The sequence below is a fragment of the Pygocentrus nattereri genome, chromosome 22 (genome assembly GCF_015220715.1).
Source record: "Pygocentrus nattereri isolate fPygNat1 chromosome 22, fPygNat1.pri, whole genome shotgun sequence".
Lineage (NCBI taxonomy): Eukaryota > Metazoa > Chordata > Actinopteri > Characiformes > Serrasalmidae > Pygocentrus > Pygocentrus nattereri.
In genome coordinates, this window is record NC_051232.1 from 7,857,340 (window position 1) to 7,883,525 (window position 26,186).

The 26,186-nt window shown below is 42.0% G+C and overlaps 1 pseudogene; it reads left to right on the forward strand.

The window, feature by feature from the left end:
• Nucleotides 1-7,680: 7,680 nt before the first annotated feature.
• The window catches only part of LOC108410597, an 83,421-nt pseudogene continuing 64,915 nt past the window's right edge, over nt 7,681-26,186 (forward strand).

Consider the following 26,186-nt stretch of genomic DNA (forward strand, 5'->3'; position numbering starts at 1 on the left):
TGTTTAGCCAAGCGATACAAGTCCTTTACTCCTTCTTTACTGTCCAGCCTCTCATACAGCTCATCATAGGCCTGAGCCTTTGCCTTTGCCACCATTCTTTTCGCTATGCGACTAGCCTCACAGTACTCCTGCCTACTTCCTTCATCTCTCTGGTTATCCCACTTTTTCTTAGCTGCCTTCTTCTTCTGAATACTCTCCAACATTTTTGCCAGTTTCTCTCACCACCTTAGCTGTAGTTTCCCAGTCCTCAGGTAGCTCCTCACTGCCCCCAAGGGCCTGTTGCAATTTTTCCCTGAACCGCCTGCAACCATCCTCCTCCTTCAGCTTCCACCATCTAATCTTTGGCTCTGTCTTCACTCTCTTCCTCTTCTTTGTTTCTAATCTCATTCTACAGACAACCACCCTATGCTGCCTTGCTACACTTTCCCCTGGCACCACTTTACAATCTCCAATCTCCTTTAGGTGGCATCTCCTGCTAAGGATATAATCCACCTGTGTGCACCTCCCTCCACTCTTGTATGTCACCCTCTGTTCTTCCCTCTTCTGAAAATACGTGTTCACCACAGCCATTTCCATATTCTTTGCAAAATCTACAACCATCTGACCTTCCGCATTTCTGTCTTCAAAAGGATAAACAATATAGAATATTATTGATACAGACAATTAAGCAATAAAGAAACAACAAAGAACAGAGCATTAGTTTGGAGCAGCAGTCACCAATGACAGTTCTGATAACTCACATTCAGGCGAGCAGTATAATACACGGAAAGTCAATTTGGCGAACCGACATTGATATCACCATAATCTGCATCCTTTCTTATGCAAATACATTCTACTTACTCCCTTTAGGGGTCGCCACAGCGGATCATCTGCCTCCATCTTGCCCTATCCACTGCCTCCTCTACTTTTACACCAACCATCTCCATGTCCACCTTCACTACATCCATAAACCTTCTCTGATGTCTACCTCCTTTCCTTCTACCCGGCAGCTCCATCTCCAACATTCTTTGACCAATATATCCACTATTCCTCCTCAACACATGTCCAAACCATCTCAACCTGGCCATACTACACTAAAGAATACACCTTTCAAAAAGAAGAAACAAAGAAAAAAACATTTTCAATACACAACGCATAACAGGCTATTATGAATTCGCTATTAATGCCGGAATTACATCCTCCTCCTGATGACTATAAAAAAAAACATTTTTTTGTGGACAACAAAGAAAAATAAAGAAAAATGTAACAAAAACATGCAATTCAGCATTATATGACACTAACTAGCTCTTAGTTCTAGGTTTATGACTGTTTCTATGGACAGTTATGGAAGTTATGGAATTCATTTCTCTGCTTTGGAGCACAGCACGGGCGTGATTCTTGAACTCTCTGGGTCATCATGAAGAGTTCTTGTCTTTAGTGTTACTTTTAAGTTCATATTAATTTGAGAAGGCAGCAGTTTTATGATGGAGGCTTGATTCAAATAAGGAAGAAAGGGGGGGTGGCTTTACAACTTTCTGTAATGTTTATGGCGTTAAAGTGGACAGGGTTTTTAAAAAAAAAATAAAAATAAAAAGTTGGCAATTGGAAAAGTTGACGCCTATGCAGACTTGTTGGCTGGCTCCGTAGGGGGTGGTGGTTTAAAAACAACTAAGCTTGGCAAGTGACAGCAAAATGGGTCAGTTCTTTAGTTAACAGTGAATTTCAAAAGAATAATAAAAAAAGGATATTTAAAACATCAATAAGAAAGAAAATTGAAAAAAAATCATCAACAGGTTAACACCTTCACAGAAACATGCATTACCAAACATGCAGAGGCTTAACTAAACCAGAAAAAGTGTTTTTCAAAACATCCAGCATTGCATCAGAAACACTACACTAGCTTACATCTACTAAATTAAGAACAGCCTCTTAATACTGAAGGTGGAGCCTCTCAACTGTTTTCCACATATAATAGAAATGAAACTCGTTTTGGGGAAAATATGCAGTAATATGCAGAACGTTTTAATGAACTTTCCTGCGAATACCACAGATAAATAAAACTCCAATATATTTGTCCTGTCAGAACTTAAACACAAGAGTTATTCTTCCCGCCACCTTTATTTACACTCCAACACTCATGGATAAGTACATATTCACACATGCACACATTCAAACGAAGAAGAAAATGGAAATAGTCTCTGCAAATATGAAACAGATGAGTGCAATGAATGCAAAGTCATAAAAGTCTATACACTCATCACTTCCAGTCATCCACTCAACTGAAAGAAGGCTTTCAGATATTTAAATATATTGACAGACAACAATAAATATGTTTGCCGTTCTTCCCTTATTGTTACATTTTCTTCATATATATATATATATATATATATATATATATATATATATATATATATATATATATATATATATATATATATATACACTGCTCAAAAAAATAAAGGGAACACTCAAATAGCATCCTAGATCTGAATGAATGAAATATTCTCATTGAATACTTTGTTCTGTACAAAGTTGAATGTGCGGACAACAAAATCTCACAAAAATCATCAATGGAAATCAAATTTATTAACCAATGGAGGCCTGGATTTGGAGTCACACACAAAATTAAAGTGGAAAAACACACGACAGGCTGATCCAACTTTGATGTGATGTCCTTAAAACAAGTCAAAATGAGGCTCAGTATTGTGTGTGGCCTCCACGTGCCTGTATGACCTCCCTACAATGCCTGGGCATGTTCCTGATGAGGTGGCGGATGGTCTCCTGAGGGATCTCCTCCCAGACCTGGACTAAAGCATCCTCCAACTCCTGGACAGTCTGTGGTGCAATGTGGCGTTGGTGGATGGAGCGAGACATGATGTCCCAGATGTGCTCAATCGGATTCGGGTCTGGGGAACGGGCGGGCCAGTCCATAGCTTCAATGCCTTCATCTTGCAGGAACTGCTGACACACATGTGGTCTAGCATTGTCCTGCATTAGGAGGAACCCAGGGCCCACCGCACCAGCATATGGTCTCACAAGGTGTCTGAGGATCTCATCTCGGTACCTAATAGCAGTCAGGCTACCTCTTGCGAGCACATGGAGGGCTGTGCGGCCCCCCAAAGAAATGCCACCCCACACCATTACTGACCCACTGCCAAACCGGTCATGCTGAAGGATGTTGCAGGCAGCAGATCGCTCTCCACTGCATCTCCGTCACGTCTAACACATGTGCTCAGTGTGAGCCTGCTTTCATCTGTGAAGAGCACAGGGCGCCAGTGGCGAATTTGCCAATCCTGATGTTCAAGCTGATCCTACAAACTATAAACCACCAATGATGTCATTTCTCTGACATCAGCTCAGTATAAACAGCTAAAGTTAGTGTAAAGTCTACTTGTGTTCAGGTTTGCCTTATCCCTTTTTTAATTTTTTTTTTATTGCCTTATCGCCGTATCGTCAGGGCAGCTTTTGATACAATAGACCACAATATTCTCCTAGAAAGGTTAGAAAACATGGTTGGAGTCACAGGGACAGCTCTATCATGGTTCCAATCTTACCTATCAGAACGTTATCAGTTCGTTAGTGTAAACAATTTATCTTCCAATTATTCAAAAGTAAGATGGAGTTCCGCAGGGCTCTATTTTAGGACCTTTATTATTTACTCTATACATGTTACCGTTAGGCACAGTTATTTGTAACCATGGTATTAACTTTCATTGACCAATACAGGTTAAAGAAAATGGAGGACTGTGTAAAAGACGTGAAATGCTGGATGTTACGGAACTTCCTCCTACTAAACAGTAACAAAACAGAGGTTTTCCTTCTGGGTCCAAAAATAGCAAGAAATAAACTACCAGATTTAATTTTAAATCTCGCTGACTTTCCAGCCACACCTGGCTCAGCAGCAAAAAATCTTGGCGTCATAATTGATTCAGGTTTATCATTCGATCAACACATAGGCAGCATCACTAAGACAGCTTTTCTGCATCTTCGCAACATTGCCAAGATCAGAAATGCCCTATCCCTGCGTGATGCGGAAACACAAGTGCATGCCTTTATTACTTCCAGGCTAGACTACTGTAACGCACTACTGTCAGGATGTACGAGCAGGAATTTAAACAAACACCAACTAGTCCAAAAGTCCTCACTAAAACTGTCTCTCCTTTCTCTCCTTTTAGCTAAACTGTCATAGTCAGATCTGCCGGAGTCGTTAGCCACACTCTGTAAATATTTACATTCCCTGTTTTACGTACAAACAGACAGGATAAAACTAATTCCCTCTCCCTGCCTTTTTTCCGAGTATACGACCGCCCACATGTCCGGCTGGACTCTGAAGGACGACTGACTGTCGAGCCCTCCTGCTACCCACTTCAGACCAGTTGCCCACGCCCCAGCTACCACCACCTGCCTTGGACTAGCTGCCCACCCTACACTGATGTTCTCATAGACTCCTAGCTATTCCTACTAACAATACTACTGCTATCAATATTAGTAGTATAATCACTTGTAGGTAGTTTGACCAGAGGAGGACGGGTCCCCCCTGGTGAGCCTGGTTCCTCCCAAGGTTTCTTCCTCAGTTCTGAGGGAGTTTTTCCTTGCCACTGTTGACCCTGGCTTGCGCGCCAGGGTTTTTTTTACATTTTTCACATTCTTGTTAAAACTCTGTCTTTTCTGAAATTCTGTGAAGCTGCTTTGTGACAACATCCGTTGTAAAAAGTACTATACAAATAAATTTGATTTGATTTAATGAATTAAAGGGTCTCAAAATACAGCAAATTCCACGTAATCCACAATTTCCTGAAAGAACATCAATGTATGCGATTCCTGCCATTAATAAATCACCATGTATCTGTAATGTAGCACAGTGGTCCCCAACCCCCGGGCCGCGGACCGGTACCAGACAATACCAGGAGTTCTACTTGAAATATGGATTTGTCGCGACAGGTGACCAGGCCCGCTCTGCATAATATGCAGCGAACGGCTCTCTAATGAAGCAATGAAGCCTTCAAAATTGCTTCACCACTTGGAGACCAAGCACCCTGGATTAAAAGACAAGCCCCGGGAGTATTTTGAAATAAAAAAACAGGAATACGAAGGACAGAAGAAATAACTGGTGGCCACCACATCAATAAATGCGAATGCACTGAGAGCATCATACTTGGTGGCTAACCGTATTGCTGAGGCTAAAAAGCCTTTCACTATTGGTGAAGAATTGATCTTGCCCTCCACTAAAGACATTTGCCGTGAACTTCTAGGAGAGGCCGCTGTTAAAAAGATAGCACAGGTACCTCTGTCGGCTAGCACCGTGACTCTGCGCATTGAGGAAATAGCCGAAGACATTGAGAAACAATTCTTAGAGAGGATTAATACATCACCGTGGTACGCACTCCAGGTTGACAAATCTACAGATGTTGACAACAAGGCAATACTACTTGTTTATGTGCAATATCTTTATCAGGACGATGTACATGAGGATATGTTATGTGCACTGTTGTTGCCAACCAACACCACAGCCACAGAACTTTTCAAATCGCTGGATGGTTATATATAAAGAAAACTGAAATGGTCCTTTTGTTTTGGCATATGCGCAGACGGAGCTGCTGCCTTGACCGGACGGCTGTCTGGTTTAACTGCTCGGATTAAGGAGGTTGCACCTGAATGTGAATCTACGCATTGTATCATTCACAGGGAAATGCTGGCAAGCTGAAAAATGCCACCGGAACAGCGTTTTGAGTGATGTCGTTAAAGTTATTAACCACATCAAAGCACACGCCCTTAACTCTCGCCTTTTTGAGCAGCTTTGTGAGGAGATGGATGCAGAGCACAAACGGCTTCTCTTATACACAGAAATAAGATGGTTATCCAGAGGGAAATCGCTGACCAGAGTGTTCAAATTACGAGAGCCGCTGCAAAGATTTCTCTCAGAAAACAAGTCACCACTGGCAGCACATTTCAGTGACAAGGAATAGGTCGCAAAACTGGCTTACTTGTGCGACATATTCAGCCTGCTCAATGACTTCAATCTGTTACTTCAGGGGAAAATGACAACAGTCTTCAAGCTGGCAGATAAAGTAGCTGCATTTAAAGCGAAACTGGATTTGTGGGGACGGCGCATGAACAGAGGCATATTGGACGTGTTTCAAACATTAGCAGGGATTTTTTGTGAGACTGAGCCTGAGACTTCATTCTCACAGCTGGTGCACGATCACCTCTCTTTGCTTTTAAAAGAGTTCGAGCGCTACTTCCCAACCAAAAAGGACCCACGAACTGGCAAGGGATGGATCCGTGACCCATTTATCAACAAACCAGGTGAATCCAGCACGTCTGTGCAAGAAGAAGATCAACCGCTGGAGATCACGAATGACGGCGGCTTTAAAAGTACTTTCGAGACAACAACTCTGTCGATGTTCTGGATTAAAGTCATGGCAGAATACCCGGAGATCGCCACCACAGCACTGAAAAACCTGTTGCCATTTCCGACAACCTATCTGTGTGAAGCGGGGTTTTCTGCAGTGACAGCAACCAAAACAAGACAACGGAGTAGACTGGACATAAGCAACACACTTTGGGTGTCATTGTCTCCAATTACCCGCAGAAGGGACCATCTTGTTGCAGCGAAACAAGCTCAGGGCTCCCATTGATTTAGCGTTATGGTTAGTTAAAATGTTCATGCACTATATTATTTATATTTGTGGTGTCTGTATTGTGGCGCAGCTGTTGAAAAATAACATTCATGGAGTGTTTAATAATAAAAAAATGAACTGTTGTGTATGTATATTTAAATAACAAAGAATGAAATGCAGAATCGCTGGTTCTTATTCTTTATTTTCTCCACGTGTATTTTTTATAACATTTATTATTATATTATTTATTATTATATTATTATTTATTATCACGTTTATTATATTCGCAATATAAACAATCTCAAGTGTGAAGCATTAACCGGTCCGCAGTGATGAAAAGGTTGGGGACCACTGATGTAGCGGATCAGCTTCAACCTTAGAGAGACTCAGTCCATGAAGAACAACGACCAGCTTGGTTGAGCCATTTGCTGCAGGATAAACATTCATTTTAAGATCCTACTAAGCAGCGACTGATTAATCCACATCCTACAAATGAAGACAAACAGAGGAATCACTCCATCACATGATCACCCGCTGCAGCCAGTGTATAAACCCACTTTCAGCTCCGTGTGTTCTTCTAAAAACACCTCCATATCAGACACAGACAGGGAAAAGCCACATCTGCTGCTGCTCAGACACACAGCCCGTTCACAAAGCACCACCTGGGACAGCCAAACACGCAGACATGAGGATTTTACACCCACTATCTGAACATTTCAGACGGCAGACGTTCATAAACGCAGCGTGGAGACGCATAGAAGATCCCCAAACCCCGACCACAGCAGCTCCTCCTCTAAACCACTGCAGGACGAGCAGCACCTCCATCAGTGAGGCTCCAACAGACATTTACAGACACTCGTCAGTCAGTTAGGCTGACATATCAGGACTGAAAGCAGCTTAAAGCGGCACTTACAGCTCTTTAACCTCTGACGGAGTCTCCGCTTCAGAGCTTCCCCCAAACGCAGCTCGCTGTCCTGATGGAGAAGTTCGCTCTGAACGGGTATCCACAGGCTGCTCAGCTCGCCAGGATGCGTCCCGCCCCCCTCAGTCACAGGCAATCAAATCACAGCATCGTCAGCTCCGCCTTCAAGCTCAACCAATGAGGTCGCGGAATCACGGAGCCGCGCTGGGATTCAAACTCTGAGCGGTCCAGTCTCGGACGGGCAGGCGCTGCAGCTGCAGCGGGTTCGGTAAGTTATAATCATGAAAGATAAAGATGCGCGCTGTTTGTGAAGCGAGCCGGTTGTAAATACGACCGCCCTGCTCGAGAAGTCAGTAGAAACCGCTGAAAACCAGTCAGTGCTGCGCGCGGAGAGCTGGACGGAGCAGCAGCGCTCAGTGTTTTTAGCATGGTGGCTAGCTAGTTAGCAGGCTAAGGAGCCGGTAAACAGAGCGACGCCGAGGGCCCGAGAACCGGAGCGGAACCGAAGGCCCGAGAACCGGAGCGGCGCCCATGGGCCGAGAACCGGAGCGGCGCTGAATATGTAGTTCTTACCTTTGCAGTCAGACACTGGAAAATGCATCTTTTCCAGGCTGATGTACCTGAACTTTCCTCAAAAGCTGACAAAAAATATTTCTCATACAAAATTCAGATGCAGTTATATCTTCATGTTGGAGCTGCTCTGGCCTTTTGGTGGTCTTAGAGGATCACAGTAAAGATTAACACCACCCAGGCTGGTCAGAAGGCCAGTTTCACACTGTTGTTGGACATCCTTAACGTTTTAATTCAAGGCTGGTGTGAAATGTGCCACGGTGAAAGCTTTACTTGGTTACATGCCTTACAGGCTGATGTGAAGTGCAGTAGCTTCAGAGGCGGATGGGAAAACATTGTTTTTAAAGTAATTCCCTCTCCGGCTGGTTAGGCTGATTATTTTCTTTTATTTATTGAGCACCACTTTGGAAGTTTACGTCGTCATGGAACTCCTAACATTCGTGTGTAATGTAGAGTTACAAATACAATGTCGTCCCTATTTCAGTATATTTTTATTTTCACTAAAAAACATTGATGTTGACCCCCATTTTTAAAAAATGCAGACAAGAATTGACAAAGAAAACTTAAAAATGAAATAAACCAAACTTCTTGAACAAATTAATATTTTAATAATAATAATAAATCACAATATAAATTTAAAAAGGCCAATTAAGAATTAATTCAACCAGTATATAGGAATTCAAACCTGTTAACATGTTCCAGCATGAAACAACAAGACAAGTACATTAAAAAACAATAGAACTAATGTCTAATTAGTGTCTAATGGTGAGTCTATGAGGTCTGTATAGAAAAGGGGTTGTAGTGTAAGAGCTTTGAATTTCCTCATCAGATGGAAATTTATTCTTTCCTTACACTTTCTGCCAGTTGATGTCAGTGGAGCACTCATGATTTGGATCTACTACTAATTTTGTTTTATTGTGCACTGAGTTTAGCTGAGATTTGTCTTTTTTTCTTCTTCCAGAAACGAAAGATATCTTGAAGACTTCTCCTGCACTTTCATACTCCGCATGAACGGGCTTCCATAAACACATCAGGACATTCCACCAAAAGGAATATTAAGCTGCTGAAATAGATGAAGTATGAGAACATGGCATCCAGTAGATGTTCAAGTACTCAACAAACATCACCTGGTACCCTCCACGTGAACACATCTCACGGACAAACACAGAAACGTTACAAGGAGAGAAATCACTTCTGCTTGGATCCTGGGAAGAGTTTTACTGTACAGAGTGATCTCAAAACACACCAGCACGTTCACACAGGAGAGAAACTGTATCACTGCTCAGAGTGTGGGAAGAGTTTTACTGTACAAAGTGATCTCAAAAAACACCAGCGCATTCACACAGGAGAGAAGCCGTATCACTGCTCAGAGTGTGGGAAGAGTTTTACTGTACAGAGTGATCTCAAAAAGCACCAGCGCATTCACACAGGAGAGAAGCCGTATCACTGCTCAGAGTGTGGGAACAGTTTTAATCAACAGGGTACTCTCAAAAAACACCAGCGCATTCACACAGGAGAGAAACCGTATCACTGCTCAGAGTGTGGGAAGAGTTTTACTGTACAGAGTGCTCTCACAGTACACCAGCGCATTCACACAGGAGAGAAGCCGTATCACTGCTCAGAGTGTGGGAACAGTTTTAATCAACAGGGTACTCTCAAAAATCACCAGCGCATTCACACAGGAGAGAAACCTTATTACTGCTCAGAGTGTGGGAAGAGTTTTACTGTACAGAGTAAACTCACAATACACCAGCGCATTCACACAGGAGAGAAACCGTATCACTGCTCAGAGTGTGGGAAGAGTTTTAATCAACAGGGTAATCTCAAAAATCACCAGCGCATTCACACAGGAGAGAAACTGTATCACTGCTCAGAGTGTGGGAAGAGTTTTACTGTACAGAGTGATCTCAAAAAACACCAGCGCATTCACACAGGAGAGAAACCGTATTACTGCTCAGAGTGTGGGAAGAGTTTTACTGTACAGAGTGATCTCAAAAAACACCAGCGCATTCACACAGGAGAGAAGCCGTATCACTGCTCAGAGTGTGGGAAGAGTTTTACTGTACAGAGTAAACTCACAATACACCAGCGCATTCACACAGGAGAGAAACCGTATTACTGCTCAGAGTGTGGGAAGAGTTTTACTGTACAGAGTACTCTCACAGTACACCAGCGCATTCACACAGGAGAGAAACCGTATCACTGCTCAGAGTGTGGGAAGAGTTTTACTGTACAGAGTAAACTCACAATACACCAGCGCATTCACACAGGAGAGAAACCGTATTACTGCTCAGTGTGTGGGAAGAGTTTTACTGTACAGAGTACTCTCACAGTACACCAGCGCATTCACACAGGAGAGAAACCGTATCACTGCTCAGAGTGTGGGAAGAGTTTTACTGTACAGAGTAAACTCACAATACACCAGCGCATTCACACAGGAGAGAAACCGTATTACTGCTTAGAGTGTGTGAAGAGTTTTACTGTACAGAGTGATCTCAAAAAACACCAGCGCATTCACACAGGAGAGAAGCCGTATCACTGCTCAGAGTGTGGGAAGAGTTTTAATCAACAGGGTACTCTCAAAAAACACCAGCGCATTCACACAGGAGAGAAACCGTATCACTGCTCAGAGTGTGGGAAGAGTTTTACTGTACAGAGTGCTCTCACAGTACACCAGCGCATTCACACAGGAGACAAACCATATCACTGCTCAGAGTGTGGGAAGAGTTTTAATCAACAGGGTACTCTCAAAAAACACCAGCGCATTCACACAGGAGAGAAACCGTATTACTGCTCAGAGTGTGGGAAGAGTTTTACTGTACAGAGTGCTCTCACAGTACACCAGCACATTCACACAGGAGAGAAGCCGCATCACTCCTCTGAGTGTAGAAAGTCTTTTAACACTGGGACAATCCAAAAGTGTGCTAAGGACAGTTTTGGAAATGTGCAGTAATGACATTAACCAAAGTGCATAACACCATAATCATAACATGTCTTGAAAGTAAATGTCTGCAGGAAACCATGACTTCAGACTGGTTTTTGTTTTACACTGTCATCTTTTTTCTATTGGTTTTAAAAGATAAGCTTAAAATTAAGTGTAATTTTCTGTACTGAACACGGTCAAGCCTGCAGCTTGTACACCCAATGAGAGTGTGTGGTACTGCATATTCTCCCTGAAATGAGTTTCAAATGTGTTGTATATGGATCAAAAGACAAGAGGCTTTTTATGTTCTAATTTAGTAGTTTTAAGTTGGCATACAGAAGAACAGGAGAAACAAAGAACCTGAGCAGAATCGAGGCGGAAAAGTCATGTGTAGTTCTCATTTTGTTCTCATTTTGTTGTAGAAGCTGAAAATCTTAAGCGGTTCTGTTGTGGAATAAAAGAAAGTTCTGTGTCATCATACCCCGCTCTCAGTGTCTTTACTCCTCTCAACAGCTCAGCAGACAAATGTTACAATGGAAACCTCACCATTTGGAGAAATTGTCAGAGCTCTCTCCGTCCTGCACCATACCTAACATCAAGATCTCCCCGATGTGCAAAGACTACCAATACCAAGAATACCAGCTCCTGTAGGAGGTGGCTTCTGTTTGAGAAAAGGAAGGAAGCCATTCATAGGAAGCCCTTGACCTTGTGGTATTGGAGCAATTCATTGCTCTACTGCTGGAGGAGCCAGAGTCACTGGAAGAAGTTGTCAAGCTGGCAGAGGTACATGTGGCAGCGTACTTGGGGGCAGGAACCAAAACACAGCAACCTTTCTCTCTTCCTACTCCTGCACTAAGGAGAAAATAAGCTTTGGCCTCTAAACCTCTTCCTCATATGCGAGTCCCCTGTTTCTCCCCATGTCTCTCTCTCTCAAAACTCTCCCACCTCTTCTTTACATCTCCCTTCTCTCTCTACACTGGTGGCATTAGCTGAGCCCATGAGTGCTGGGGTGAAGCTTGGGCAGGTGTGTTGAGACTGCGGGCAGCCCAGGCACTTCCATGACCAATATCACTACATTGAGGTTGAGGATCTTGTATCACCACACCTCTGCCCCAATTGAAGAGGAATGTATCATACAACTCCAATTCCAATGAGGTTGGGACGTTGAAAATGAATAAAAACAGTATGATGATTTGCAAATCCTTTTCAACCTATATTCAACTGAATACAAAGCAATTGAAATACAAAAACAAGATATTTAATGTTCAAACAGATAAACTCGTTTTTTTGCAAATATTCACTCATTTTGAATTTGATGCCTGCAACACGTTCCAAAGAAGTTGGGACGGGGCAACAAAAGACTCGGAAAGTTGAGGAATGCTGTAAAAACACCTGTTTGGAACATTCCACAGGTTAACAGGCTAATTAGAAACAGGTGAGTGTCATGATATAAAGGGTATAAAGGGAGCATCACTGAAAGGCTCAGTCGTTCACAAGCAAGGTCAAGGTGAGGTTCACCACTTTGTGAACAACTGCGGGAGCAAATAGTCCAACAGTTTAAGAACAACGTTTCTCAATGTGCAATTGCAAGGAATTTAGGGATTTCATCATCTACAGTCCATAATATCATCAAAAGATTAGAGAATCTGGAGAAATCTGCAAGTAAGCAGCAAGGCAGAAAACCAACATTGAATGCCCGTGACCTTCGATCCCTCAGGCAGTACTGCATTAAAAACCAACATCATTTTGTAACGGATATTCCCACATGGGCTCAGGAACACTTCAGAAAACCACTGTCAGTGAACACAGTTTGTCGCTCCATCTACAAGTGCAAGTTAAAACTCATGCAAAGTGAAAGCCATATATCAACAACACCCAGAAACACCACCAGCTTCTCTGGGCCCGAGCTCATCTGAGATGGACTGACGCAGAGTGGAAAAGTGTCTTGTGTGCTGACGAGTCCACATTTCAAATTGTTTTTGGAAATCATGGACGTCGTGTCCTCCGGGACAAAGAGGAAAAGGACTGTCTGGATTGTTATCAGCGCTAAGTTCAAAAGCCAGCATCTCTGATGGTATGGGGGTGTGTTAGTGCCCATGGCATGGGTAACTTGCACATCTGTGAAGGCACCATTAATGCTGAAGGGTACATACAGGTTTTGGAGCAACATATGCTGCCATCCAAGCAACGTCTTTTTCAGGGACGTCCTGCTTATTTCAGCAAGACAATGCCAAGCCACTTTCTGCATGTGTTACAACAGCGTGGATTCGTTGTAAAAGAGTGCGGGTACTAGACTGGCCTGGTCTGCAGTCCACACCTGTCTCCCATTGAAAATGTGTGGCGCATTATAAAGTGCAAAATACGACAACGGAGACCCCGGTCTGTTGGGCAACTGAAGTTGTGCATCAACCAAGAATGGGAAAGAATTCCAACTACAAAGCTTCAACAATCTGTGTCCTCAGTTCCCAAATGCTTATTGAGTGTTGTTAAAAGGAAAGGTTATGTAACACAGTGGTAAACCTGCCCCTGTCTCAACTTCTTTGGAACATGTTGCACGCATCAAATTCAAAATGAGAGAATTTTTGAAAAAACAATAAAATTTGTTTCTTTGAACATTAAATGTCTCGTCTTTGTAGTGTATTCAATTGAATATAGGTTGAAAAGGATTTGCAAATCACTGTATTGTTTTTATTTATGATTTACACAATGTCCCAACTTCATTGGAATTGGAGTTGTATTATTGTTTATTAATTAGATATTTTTTGTTCTGGTCTGGCGTCTGGGCGAGCAGTCTTGCTTCCTCTCTATGCGACTTACCCCTAGGAGACGTAACACAGCTCTCAGAAGTTTTTCACCCCAAATATCATGTTTTGCTTTAGTGTTTTTCTGTACAGATTGTTTCCAGTGATGTAGCCAACTCAACTCAGAAATATTTTCAGGTTGTGACAGCAGAAATACAAAAAGATAATTTAGTAACTTAGGGTAGTTTTTCAGTAAACTACTTATTTACTTTTACTTGAGTAATTTTGTTTACTAATACTTTTACTTGAGTAAATGATCACTACAGTAACAGTACTTACAGTAGACAACAGTAAACAGTAGATTTTCAGTACTATTTACACCCCTAGTTGCTGTAGTATACAAAGTGAGTGCTAGGGTATTTCTGGGAAGTTACTTTGGTGTCCATGGTCACTGCTATAGTTTTGCAAGGTGTTGCTATAGTATAACAGGTCATTGTTAGGGTGTTGCTACAAGATTTCTATGGTATCAAAGGTGGTTGCTATAGTAACACAGGTAGTTGCTAAGGCATTGCTAGATGGTTGCTATGGTATCAGAGGTGGTTTCTAGGTGGTTCTGGTATCCCTGGTAGCTACTAGGGAGTTGCTAGGTGGTTTCAGTGCTATCCCAGGTGGTTGCTATGTGGCTGCTAGACAGTTGCTATGGTATCCTATGTGGTTGCTAAATTGTTTCTAGGAATGGCCATGGTGTATGAGGTGTTTATTAAGTTGTTTGTAGGGAACTGTCAGGTGGTAGGTATGTGGTGTTGAAAATTAAAAAGAAAAGATGAACCGATGAGCCAGAATGTGGGTCAGAACAACAGGGAATTCATGCTCGGAGGTCTGCCCTGAGACAGTATATGCAAAACATAGTATTTCAGTGGAGCAGAAGTACAGTAGATGAACATACAACTTTAACATGCCCCATTTGTTCCTTTAGAGGAAAAAATAATAATCTAAAGAGGATTGTAGTAGAATCATACATCCGATCAAAAGGTTGTATACAAGCACACTGTTCACTGCTGTTAATGTTGTGTCAGTAATATTAGAAATATTAAAGCACTTATTTACTGACTTAATTGCCATAATTGATTTACCTGTCTTGATTTATCTGTGACTTGATTAGATTCTGCTTCAGCTGTAGATAGAATTCATACTGCGGACGTTGAAGTAGCATCTCAAATTTCAGAGGGACTTGGACAAGGTTAACATGCCAGGACTTGATGAAAACGTTCTTCAAGAATGACCGTTTGAAAGAGTCCCACTGAAATTTGAGATGCTACTTCAACATCAGCAGTGTGAATTCTATCTACAGCTGATTCAGAATATTACCAGTTCATAGGTCAAAGACAAGTAAATCAAGGCCAGTTAAGTCAGTAAATAAGTGCTTTTAATATTTCTAATATTACTAATAGAACAGCAGCGAACACCGAGTCTGATTGAATTTGAGCTAACGTTGGTGAAGAGCTGAGCTACAGTTGTGTTTTTCACAAGTCTTGGAAAGACAGACATCTGCTTTGTCTACTTCTCTGTCGGACAGTGATTGTGTTTGTATCTATGTTCAGGTCTGTCATTGGTTTGTGTGGAGAAGGACATGCGAGTGCACAAGCAGGGGGATTTACACAATTTGAAGAGATAGTAATGAGGATGATGCTGAGCCAGGAGACACTGGCATTGTGATAGAGGGCATTAGGGTGCTCAACAGTCTTGGAAGTGCGTTCAACATGGTTTTGGTCATTGATGCTTTTGAACTTTTTGAACATTTTTCTGTATGGTGCTTTGTTAAAGAGCATAAAAGAAATAACTTGTTCTCATCCTCCTTATTAGGATGGAGGCCTGTGCTGACAGGTGGGCATATGTCAGGTGTACCTGGCAATTACGCAACAATGAATCCCAGTAATGCAGAACTAACATACCAATTACATTACTGAATTACTGTCAACAAGGAGTAAATAAGTAAATGCAGTACTGCAGTGCTTTAACATTAATGAGTCATTCAGTGATGATGCTAACACTGATGAAAGTGTTCCACTAAAATACCTGAGTTTTATTCATTTTACTGCATTTGCAACTCTACAGAAATATATTTAGTGTATATACAGCACTGTGGTGGAAAAGACTCTGTAAACAACATTTAAACTATTTCTCAGTGGTTTTACATCTACATACCATTAGAATAAATGAAAATAAACAGAACGCAGTTTGTGTGTGTATAATAAATGTGTTTCTGTAATAATATGTACTGCATATGATATATTTCAGGTTCAAAAACATGGTCTTGTATTTCTGTTCTGTTTAGTGAATCTTTTTTCTGAACTCATGTTTTAGAGAAAACAGTTTATTTTTATTCTCTTTCCACTTATTACCTATTTTTCAGGAACATGCTCTCTCACTCTCACTCTCTCTCTCTCTCTCTTTGTGTCTGTCTGTTATTTTATCTCACACAGACTCACTGAAGAGTCAGCAGGAACACAGAATCCAGCGTAGAGCGGTTCAGTGAATGTGGTGGTGAATGTGTGTAGGTGGGTCAGTGTTTGTGTGTCAAGGGAGATGGTGTAGAAGGACAGGGAGCCAGACACCCAGTCCAGATACATTCCTACTCTGTTAGAGTGCATGCATTCATAACCTCTAGACTGGACTACTGCAATGCTTTGTTGGCTGGAAGTTCATGTAAATCTTTGAATAAGCTCCAGCTGGTTCAAAATGCAGCTGCTAGGGTGCTCACCAGAGCTAGAAAATTTGATCATATTACACCAATCCTCTCATCCCTACATTGGTTACCTGTTAAATTCCGTATAGACTATAAAATACTCCTTTTGACGTATAAATCTCTTAAAGGGCTGGCCCCGCAATATCTGGCGGAACTCCTTATCCCTTATAACCCGCCACGTACACTCCGCTCGCAAGAGGCCGGCTTATTATCAGTCCCGCGTATTAGAAAAAACAACGCATTAGGTAAAGCTTTCTCTTATAAAGCTCCGCAACTTTGGAATAATCTCCCTATTAATATACGGGACTCAGACACACTCTCAGTCTTTAAATCCAGACTCAAAACATTTCTTTTTGAACAAGCTTTTAGATAAATTTATCATAGCGGTTCTCTCTAGCTGTAGCCTGCAGCTATTCTACTATTGTCCAGTGCACACAAACTTAGTCTGTACTGTTGGTCTCCCTTTAACGATTTCTCTTACAGCTCACACACCAAACACAAACCCTGTTCTAATCATTATCTTTCTCTTTTTCCCCTCATGTCCTGAGCTGCTGTCTGGAGGTGTCCATCCAGGGTCCCTGTGCTTTTTCACAGGCGTGCCCCGCTCTTCAGCATAGTATAAAACCATTCTAACCTCTTTTTCTTCCCTCCCACTCTGTTCTCTCTCTCTGTCTCTCTCGCATGCGTCGAGATGTTCGGTTGGCCTGTCTGGAGGTGCCGATTCGTGTTTGCAGCACTCTGGAATCGGCCCTGTCCCGCTCAACAGAGATTAACACAACCCTTCTAACCTATCTTTCTTCCCTCCCACTCCGTTCTCTCTCTCTATCTCTCTCACATGTGTCGAGATGCCCCGTTGGCCTGTCTGGAGGTGCCCCATTCGTGGTTCCAGCGTTCCAGCCATCTTTTTGCACTCTCTTTGTACTGTTGTTCTTGTTTCTGTTCTGTTTCTTCTGTGCGGGTCGACCCACGGGGGTTGGGTTCCTCGGACTGAGCCTTGGTCCCTTCTAAGGTTTCTTCCTCTTAAAGGGAGTTTTTCCTTACCACTGTAGTCACCACAAAATTGGCTTCACTGTGGTGATGCTCATAAGAGGCGTGGACCTGTTTTTTCTGTAAAGCTGCTTTGTGACAACCTTGTTGTAAAAAGCGCTATATAAATAAACTTGAATTGAATTGAATTAGAGGCGAAAGGGGGGGCAGGTAGGTCAGTTCTCTGATTATTGTGTCTGACAGAGATTATAGCACTCCAGACACCAGGACTGATTATTGAGTCCAAACACACAGTCATCACTGACTCCTTTCCTCCTGATTCCTCTGTATGATACTGATATTTCGGCTCCTTCACTCCACTGAACCTCCCAGTAATATCGCCCAGTCAGACTCTCCACACTCAGAACTTGCAGCTGGTGCTCAAATCTGTCTGAATGATCTGGATACAGCTGATCCTCTCCCATATACTCCACCTTTCTGTTCCTCTCAGACAGTGAGAGTTCACTGTTCACTGTGTTTGGATCCAGAGTGAGCTCACATGCATCTGTACACACATACAGAGGAGACAAAAAAAGATAGAATTGATGTGGATGTGTGTGTATTGTGAGTGTGTGTGTGATTGTATATGTGTATGGGGGTGTGTGTATATACTACGTATTGTGTGATTGAGTGTGTATAGTTTGCTTTGTGGGTGTATAGTGTGTACAGTGTGTTTGTGTGTGTTACATTTCTTCAGTCCTGGTTTCATCCTGACTTCCCCTTCGTGATCCACCCTGAAGAACAATCAAACACATTATATACATTCATTAAACTTCATCAAATCAAAATTAAAACACCACTAAAGAATAAAACAGATCATTACAGTATAAAACATCCCCCAGATCTTGCAGTCCAGATAAAAGTAAACTAAAATAAAGAAAAAAACAGACCAATCAAACTGCCATGTTATTTATTTTTAAATTAGACAGCCAAGATAGTTAGCTTTAAAGCACCCTGTGTAAGGGGGAGCGAGGAGGCGGACGCACACGCTGAGATAAGCGAGATTTATTAGGGGCAAATCCAGGGTCGTAGTCAGAACATTCCAGGGTCAGTGAGCCGACACGTACAGACTTAGGGTAAGACATCTCAAGAATCAACACAAACGAAGACCAGGTACAAAGACACGATACAAAGGTACAAAGACTGGCAAACGGAAGGGGCAAACACAGGGCTTAAATACACGGAACAATGAGGGACAGGTGATAACAATCAGGGGCGGAGTTACAAAACCAAAACATGAGCACATGGACAGGACTGGGAGGAGCCAACCGTGACACCCTGCTAGGCTATTGTGTCTGTAAGAAGTTAAACTCAGTGTGTAAGCTGTGTTTAGTCACAAATAATTAAAAAAACACATCTACAGTAAAATATTAGTCAGTAATGTGTATATTTAAAGTCAGTGTATATAGACAGTAAGCAGTTAACTCACTGTAGCTTCTCCATTGTGCACTGTGGATCCTCCAGTAGATCAGACAGCAGCTTCACAGACTCTCCTGGGCCATTATAGGTCAGATCCAGTTCTCTCAGGTGGGAGGGGTTTGATTTTAGAGTTGAAGCCAGAAAAGAACAGCCTTCATCTGTAACCATACAACCAGACAGTCTGGAGAATGTAAGGGGAAAGAGGAACAGATGGCATTTACAACACCAAAGACAGACAAAAAAAAAAACTGGTTCCAACTCTTCATGTTGGAAAGCCTTTTAAAGGGACCCAAACACCTGCAAGCTGGGGTGTCTAAGTAATCAAGTAGGTCAGAGCTCTGCCTCCCATTTTTATCTGCAGCACACTTAAAGCAAAACAAACCAGATGGCCAAGAGGGTTGTCATACCCTCTCCCTCAAAAAAAAAAAGACCTGGCATTAACCCACATGAAAATAAACTTTGTCCACCACCAACCACTACAATGTGCAAAAAATATTCATTTTGGATGTCTCATCAAGCCATTAGGGGTGTACTTTGTGTACTTCTTTTGCCAGTCCCAAGCCCAGGTAAATGGTGAGGGTTGCGTCAGGAAGGGCAGGAAGAGGTGCTGGGTATGTATGGTGTGAAAGACAGAAATGCAGAAGGTCAGATGGTTGTAGATTTTGCAAAGAGAATGGAAATAGCTGTGGTGAACACGTATTTTCATAAGAGGGAAGAACACAGGGTGACATACAAGAGTGGAGGGAGATGCACACAGGTGGATTATATCCTTAGCAGGAGATGCCACCTAAAGGAGATTGGAGATTGTAAAGTGGTACCAGGGGAAAGTGTAGCAAGGCAGCATAGGGTGGTTGTCTGTAGAATGAGATTAGAAACAAAGAAGAGGAAGAGAGTGAAGACAGAGCCAAAGATTAGATGGTGGAAGCTGAAGGAGGAGGATGGTTGCAGGCAGTTCAGGGAAAAATTGCAACAGGACCTTGGGGGCAGTGAGGAGTTACCTGAGGACTGGGAAACTACAGCTAAGGTGGTGAGAGAAATTGGCAAGAATGTGTTGGGTGTTTCATCTGGTCAGAGGAATGAAGACAAGGAAAGTTGGTGGTGGAATGAGGAAGTCCAGGAAAGTATTCAGAAGAAGAAGGCAGCTAAGAAAAAGTGGGATAACCCGAGAGATGAAGGAAGTAGGCAGGAGTACTGTGAGGCTAGTCGCATAGCGAAAAGAATGGTGGCAAAGGTAAAGGCTCAGGCCTATGATGAGCTGTATAAGAGACTGGACAGTAAAGAAGGAGAAAAGGACTTGTATCGTTTCGCTAAACAGAGAGATAGAGCTGGAAAGGATGTACAGCAGGTTAGGCTGATAAAGGATAGAGAGGGAAATGTACTAGTGAGTGAACAGAGAGTGTTGAGTAGATGGAAGGAGTACTTTAACTAATGAATGACGAAGACGAGAGAGAGAGGAGGACAACGGGGGGAGAGATAGTGGATCAGGAAGTGCAGAGAATTGGTAAGGTGTTCCCAAATATAGCCTGTCACATCTAAACAATAAGGTCAAGTCAAGAGGCTATTCGCTGTAGGATCTTGCGGTCAGATGCATTGCAATTCCCAAACCAGGCGATGATGCAGCTGCTCAGATGCTCTCCACAGTCCCTCTGTAGAACATGGTAAGGATGGGAAGGGTAAGATGAGCTTTCTTCAGTCTTTGCTGGAACTGTTCAGTCATCTTGCACTCTTTGGAAGATGGTCAACCACCATCTCCTTAGTTTTGTTCACACTTAGAGACAGGTTGTTGGTTCTGCATCAGTCCAATAGCCTCTGCACCTTCTCTCTGTACGCTGACTCATCATGAACTTTGCAGTACAGTCGTGGGTCAGCAGAGCGAACAGTACTGAACATGGCCTGGCTCTGCAAATTGCAAACTCCATCAACAATGAGCAGTGACTAGAGACTAGCACTGCATTTTTACACCATTCAGTGTTGATGTAAACACACAGGCTCCCTCCTCAAGCCTTGCCATGTCTGTTCAGTGTCTCTGTCCACCCGGAAGCACAGCCCTCTGTAGTGGAGCGTCTCCATAAAAACAAAACACTGCAGCCTCTGATTCACGCTGGGTAGCCTGCTGGATCCGAAGGTAGCACAGTTTATTTTCCAAATGTTAGAAAACACAACTGATGGCACAGCTGGTCACCTGGAGTTAGCCATTAGCCATGCATGCACCCCAGATCATCTGCCTTATTTCTGCCTTCTTTTACACTGTTTTTATGAGCCCCGTTTCGGCCAGCAGGCTCATGCAGGGCCGTGGGTCGTAGTATGCCTAGCAAGCACAGCTCTTCCCACAGTCCAAGTGAAAGCAGAGATTGTGGCTAATTTCTCAGCTGTAGCAGGCTCTGGCAATGGTAAACAATGGTGCTGGTTGTTGCAGATTTTTGAGATTTGGCCAAGTTACAGCGACAGGTAGAAAAACAAAAAAGCAAAAAGCACCACTTTGTTATTCCCGAAGTGGCCACTGCAGCTACACACTACACCTAAATCACCCACTCCATCCTTTCTTTACTTCCATCAGGATGGAGATACAGAGCGCTAGTATGTAAAAAAGCCCATTTTGCAAAAAGTTTCATACCTTCAGCCATATCAGTTGAAACAGATTTTTAAAGCCTGCTCTCAAAGAGACCAACTGATGTGTATATGTAGGCCATTTTATGGATGGGTATCGTTGCTTGCACTTTGTCTTGATAGTGTTTATTCAAGTGCATGTAATTTTAAAACGTCTGATCTCATATGTGCCACAACACTGTATGAACAGCACAGGATGTGAAAACTAATTTCCTCTCTTGAGAACAATTAAATAAATTCATGATTGTACATAAACATACATTTATGATTGTATGTATAGTTTACTATGGCTTGTCAATTTTTAGATAAAAAAAAAAAGTTCACAGAAAGTTCACCTGAGTATCTCCAGTTTACAGTGTGATTTCTTCAATCCAGCAGAGAGCTGCTTCATTCCTGAATCCTGCAGGTTATTCTCACTGAGGTCCAGTTCTTTCAGAACGTTCACAGATTGCAGAATCAAACAGAGAGTTTCACAGGAGTCCTTGCTCTTGTACTTGTTCTTCATGCTGCTTTTGTGTCTCTCTAAGACTCTGTGAAGAGAATCATCCACAGGTTGGTAAATATCTGCCAGAGTGTTTATCTTCTGTGCTGTCAGTGTGGTGCGCTGCCTAACAAGGGTCAAATGAAATAACAAACTTCATTAATACAAATACCCATGTTAATATACTAAACATATATTTCATTAAAGTTTACCTATTTAGTTAAAAATGATACTTTCTTTGGTTTATCTCAGAATCCAAAGATATATTTAAATAAATATTTCCAAGTAATAATGAAGTAATATATAATGTATATTACAAATTGAGGTTAAACTCGGTTTTAAATATTACAGAATTGGTTATAGATGGTTCACCAACACACAGTTTGAGTCTCTCTAATCTAAGATAAGCTCTAAGCTCTAAGATAAGTTAGGCAATGAATCAGAGCAGGCATCTTGATGACACAAATCTCAGTGTGCAGCGAAAATAACCAACCTGTCTATGAGCATGCTGAAAGTGATATAATTATGATTGATTATTATTATTATTATTCAACAATACAATCAAATTCATGCAAAGTACATATATATAATAGTATGGAAAAACAAAGGACTCATGCAAAAAGTTTATGTAAATATTTTTAGTCACTAGAATGTATGTACTGTGATTTCCTGTCACTACTATTAAATTGTTTTCATTGCAATAAGCATCATCGAACTTTTGATTAAAGTACCACCACAAATTATTGTTTACCATATGAACACAAATGCATGGAAGTGAATGGGGTACTTCTGGATGTTGGCAGATATAAGCCATCAACTTCCAGTCACTTTTTAAAGCCTAGCAATCAAAAGCAGATCAATTTGGGTTTCCTTGCTGTTTGAAAGATCAAACAGCATTTAGTGCTGGTTTAAAGAAAGCATTCAGGTTCAGTATAAATGTAAAGCATTCACTCAAACATCAACTTTTATGGTACAAGTTATCTCCAAATCAATTGAATTCGATTTTGATTAATTTGTTAATATCTAGAAAACAAAACTTGGTGTCTTCACATGTAGACTGTATTCACTATATTATTAAAAACAACTCTGACATGTGCATGTGTTTCATGACATCACATGTACACGACACCACTGGTTAAACATGATGCCAGGTTAAGAGCAGGTCATCCATCACCTCCTGTCAGTGATACCCTGATGTCCTGCGAGAGCCCAGACATCACCAATACACCCTTTTGGGTTACTGTTAAATATCAGCAAGACTTATATTCTGACAGTCGTTTCTCCGGTGCCCAGCGAAGTGTATCTGAAGAGTTTCACTCACTGTGGGTCACATCACTCTTTATAGACATCCAGCTGGACACTGGATAAACTGGGTGAAAGGGTTAACTCTGCTCTAAGCTGATTTTGCAGCAAGCATAGCTGCTGTCCTTGGCAGTTTGCACAAACAACTTGCTCCTCTTATCATGAAAACATTCCGTCCAGAACCACTTGTTCCCTTTTGTGGGTAAGATTATCGTACACAGAGCAGAAGCACCCCTCCTTTAGGCAGTTCCTGTGGTCCGTGAGTGTAGGTGTTTCTGTCAGCTTACCACTATGACTGTTAGACAAGTATTGGGTCCACCCTGTTTGTTTGTATGCAACAGGGCAGGGAGTGTTTGTATAATAGAAGGAGTGCCCTTCTTTCTGTGTGCAGAAGACTTAATAAACTCTTTGATTGCTTACGAGAGTGGTTCTGTCTTCCTGCACCGAACATGCTCGCTGAGACTGAGAGATTTTACTGGACAGGTGCTAGCCGCTCTCTGGTTCCTCTTCCACGATCGGACCCGAATTGGTCGGTCCTTATCACTGGGTTTCAGTCCTGCTCATATTAAAAATGTGAAAAACTCAACATGTAGTCCAGAGCTCAGAAAAATATTAGAAATGCTTCATTATTAGAACTGTCCTTTATGATAGCAGATATTTACCATGAGTCAGAAGTTCCTCTTCCTCCACTGGACTGTGCTGGCTCCAACATGGACTGGTCATTCTTCATAGACACACAGCTGGGTTCTTCTCCTCCTCTGCTGAACTTAGGAGGGTTCCCTATGGACTGCTCACTCTTCATACACACACAGCTGGGTTCTCCTCCTCCACTGCTGAACTTAGGAGGGTTCCCTATGGACTGGTCACTCTTCATACACACACAGCTGAGTTCTCCTCCTCCACTGCTGAACTTAGGAGGGTTGCCTATGGACTGCTCACTCTTCATACACACACAGCTGGGTTCTCCTCCTCTTCTGTTGAACTTAGGAGGGTTCCCTAGGGACTGGTCACTCTTCATAGACACACAGCTGGGTTCTCCTCCTCCACTGCTGAACTTAGGAGGGTTCCCTATGGACTGGTCACTCTTCATAGACACACAGCTGGGTTCTCCTCCTCCACTGCTGAACTTAGGAAGGTTCCCTAGGGACTGGTCACTCTTCATAGACACACAGCTGGGTTCTCCTTCTCCACTGCTGAACTTAGGAGGGTTCTTCATGGAGTGGTACCTCTTCACAGACACACAGCTTGGTTCTGGAGATGCTGCACGCTTCACTCTGCGGAAAGTTCATCCACAATGTGTTTTACGTCCTGAATAATTAATTTGTATGAAAAAACTCAATCTTAATCTTAGCCTAAGTCATGATTTCCTCTTTCTTTTCAATTAGTTTAAGAACTGATATAATGTTACTCACTTTGGGTCAGAGGTTCTTCCTCCACTGCTGGAGTGATGTAGCTCCATCACTGAGGTTTTACTCTTCACACACCTGGACACTGCAGATGCTGCTCTCTGTGAATAGATAGATAGATAGATAGATAGATAGATAGATAGATAGATAGATAGATAGATAGATAGATAGATAGATAGATAGATAGATAGATAGATAGATGCTTTATTGATTTTAACATTTGCTTTAGGCAATGGATGTTTTTTCATTAAAAATAATCCAGCACCATTTACTACTAGAGATGTGGTTAAGGTAGACACATTCTTTATTAATCATAATTAGTCATTATATGATACTATCGGTTTTTAATGGAAATCAGAAAATTTCAATGGAAAAGTCAAATGAAAACAGCTGTTATTTTTTTTATTTATATTCAACTAAGGTGAACAATATCTATTAATCCACATGAAGTGTGATACAGAGTGACAGAAACAGACTTTTGAATGATGTTGTGGGGATGTAAATCACATATTTCAACTTCATCTGAGCACCATAATTTACATTTACACTTATGGCATTTGGCAGACACTCTTATCCAGAGCAACTTACAGTTTGATCACAGGTAGGCGAAGCTGGTGTTAGGAGTCTTGCCCAAGGACTCTTACTGGTTTAGTGTAGGCTGCTTACCCAGGTGGGGATTGAACCCCAGTCTACAGCATAGAAGGCAGAGATGTTACCCACTACACTAAACAACCACATAATAACAACCTCTGGGTGTAACATTCAGTTTCAGAACTGTGCTCTCATTCTCATGCTGTGTTGGAGTGGAACAGTAATTTGATCTCTCAGTAAATATTCTATCACTCTGAGCTGCTGTAATTCAGCCGTGTACAGATGACCACCCTACTCAGAGCCAATACAGCCTCAAGACTCTCCATTAGGCTACAGTTAGGTCACATTTAGTTTACACAGGACTAATCCTGTTATGGCATCTTCAGGATTTTCATATAGAAGCAGTTGATGGAATCAGTCAGGGACCGATGAGCTAGGCTTTTTAATGTAGTTTCGGGTCCAAATAGGAGCCATTTTGTCTGTGTGTTCTGTACAGTTTATGGTCTTCTCTTCCACACACATTTGATGGAAGATCACTCAAAATGGGCGGAGCTGATGGAAGTGCAGCTGATTACATTTATATCTGATTACAAATCTGAGTAACACATTGTAGACAGTTTTGCGTCATTTTTTTTCCACCTTTTAAAACCAGAAGTAAATTTTTGTCAGCATTCTGGAATCACAATGCTGAGAAACGTCCTTTAACCATGTCAGCAAACACAGCAGACAGATGGAGACATGAGCCTCAAAGTTAAAAGGCAAGGCAAGGCAAGGCAAGTTTATTTATATAGCACCTTTCATACACAACGGTCATTCAAAGTGCTTTACAAATGAAAAAATACAGAAAAATGTA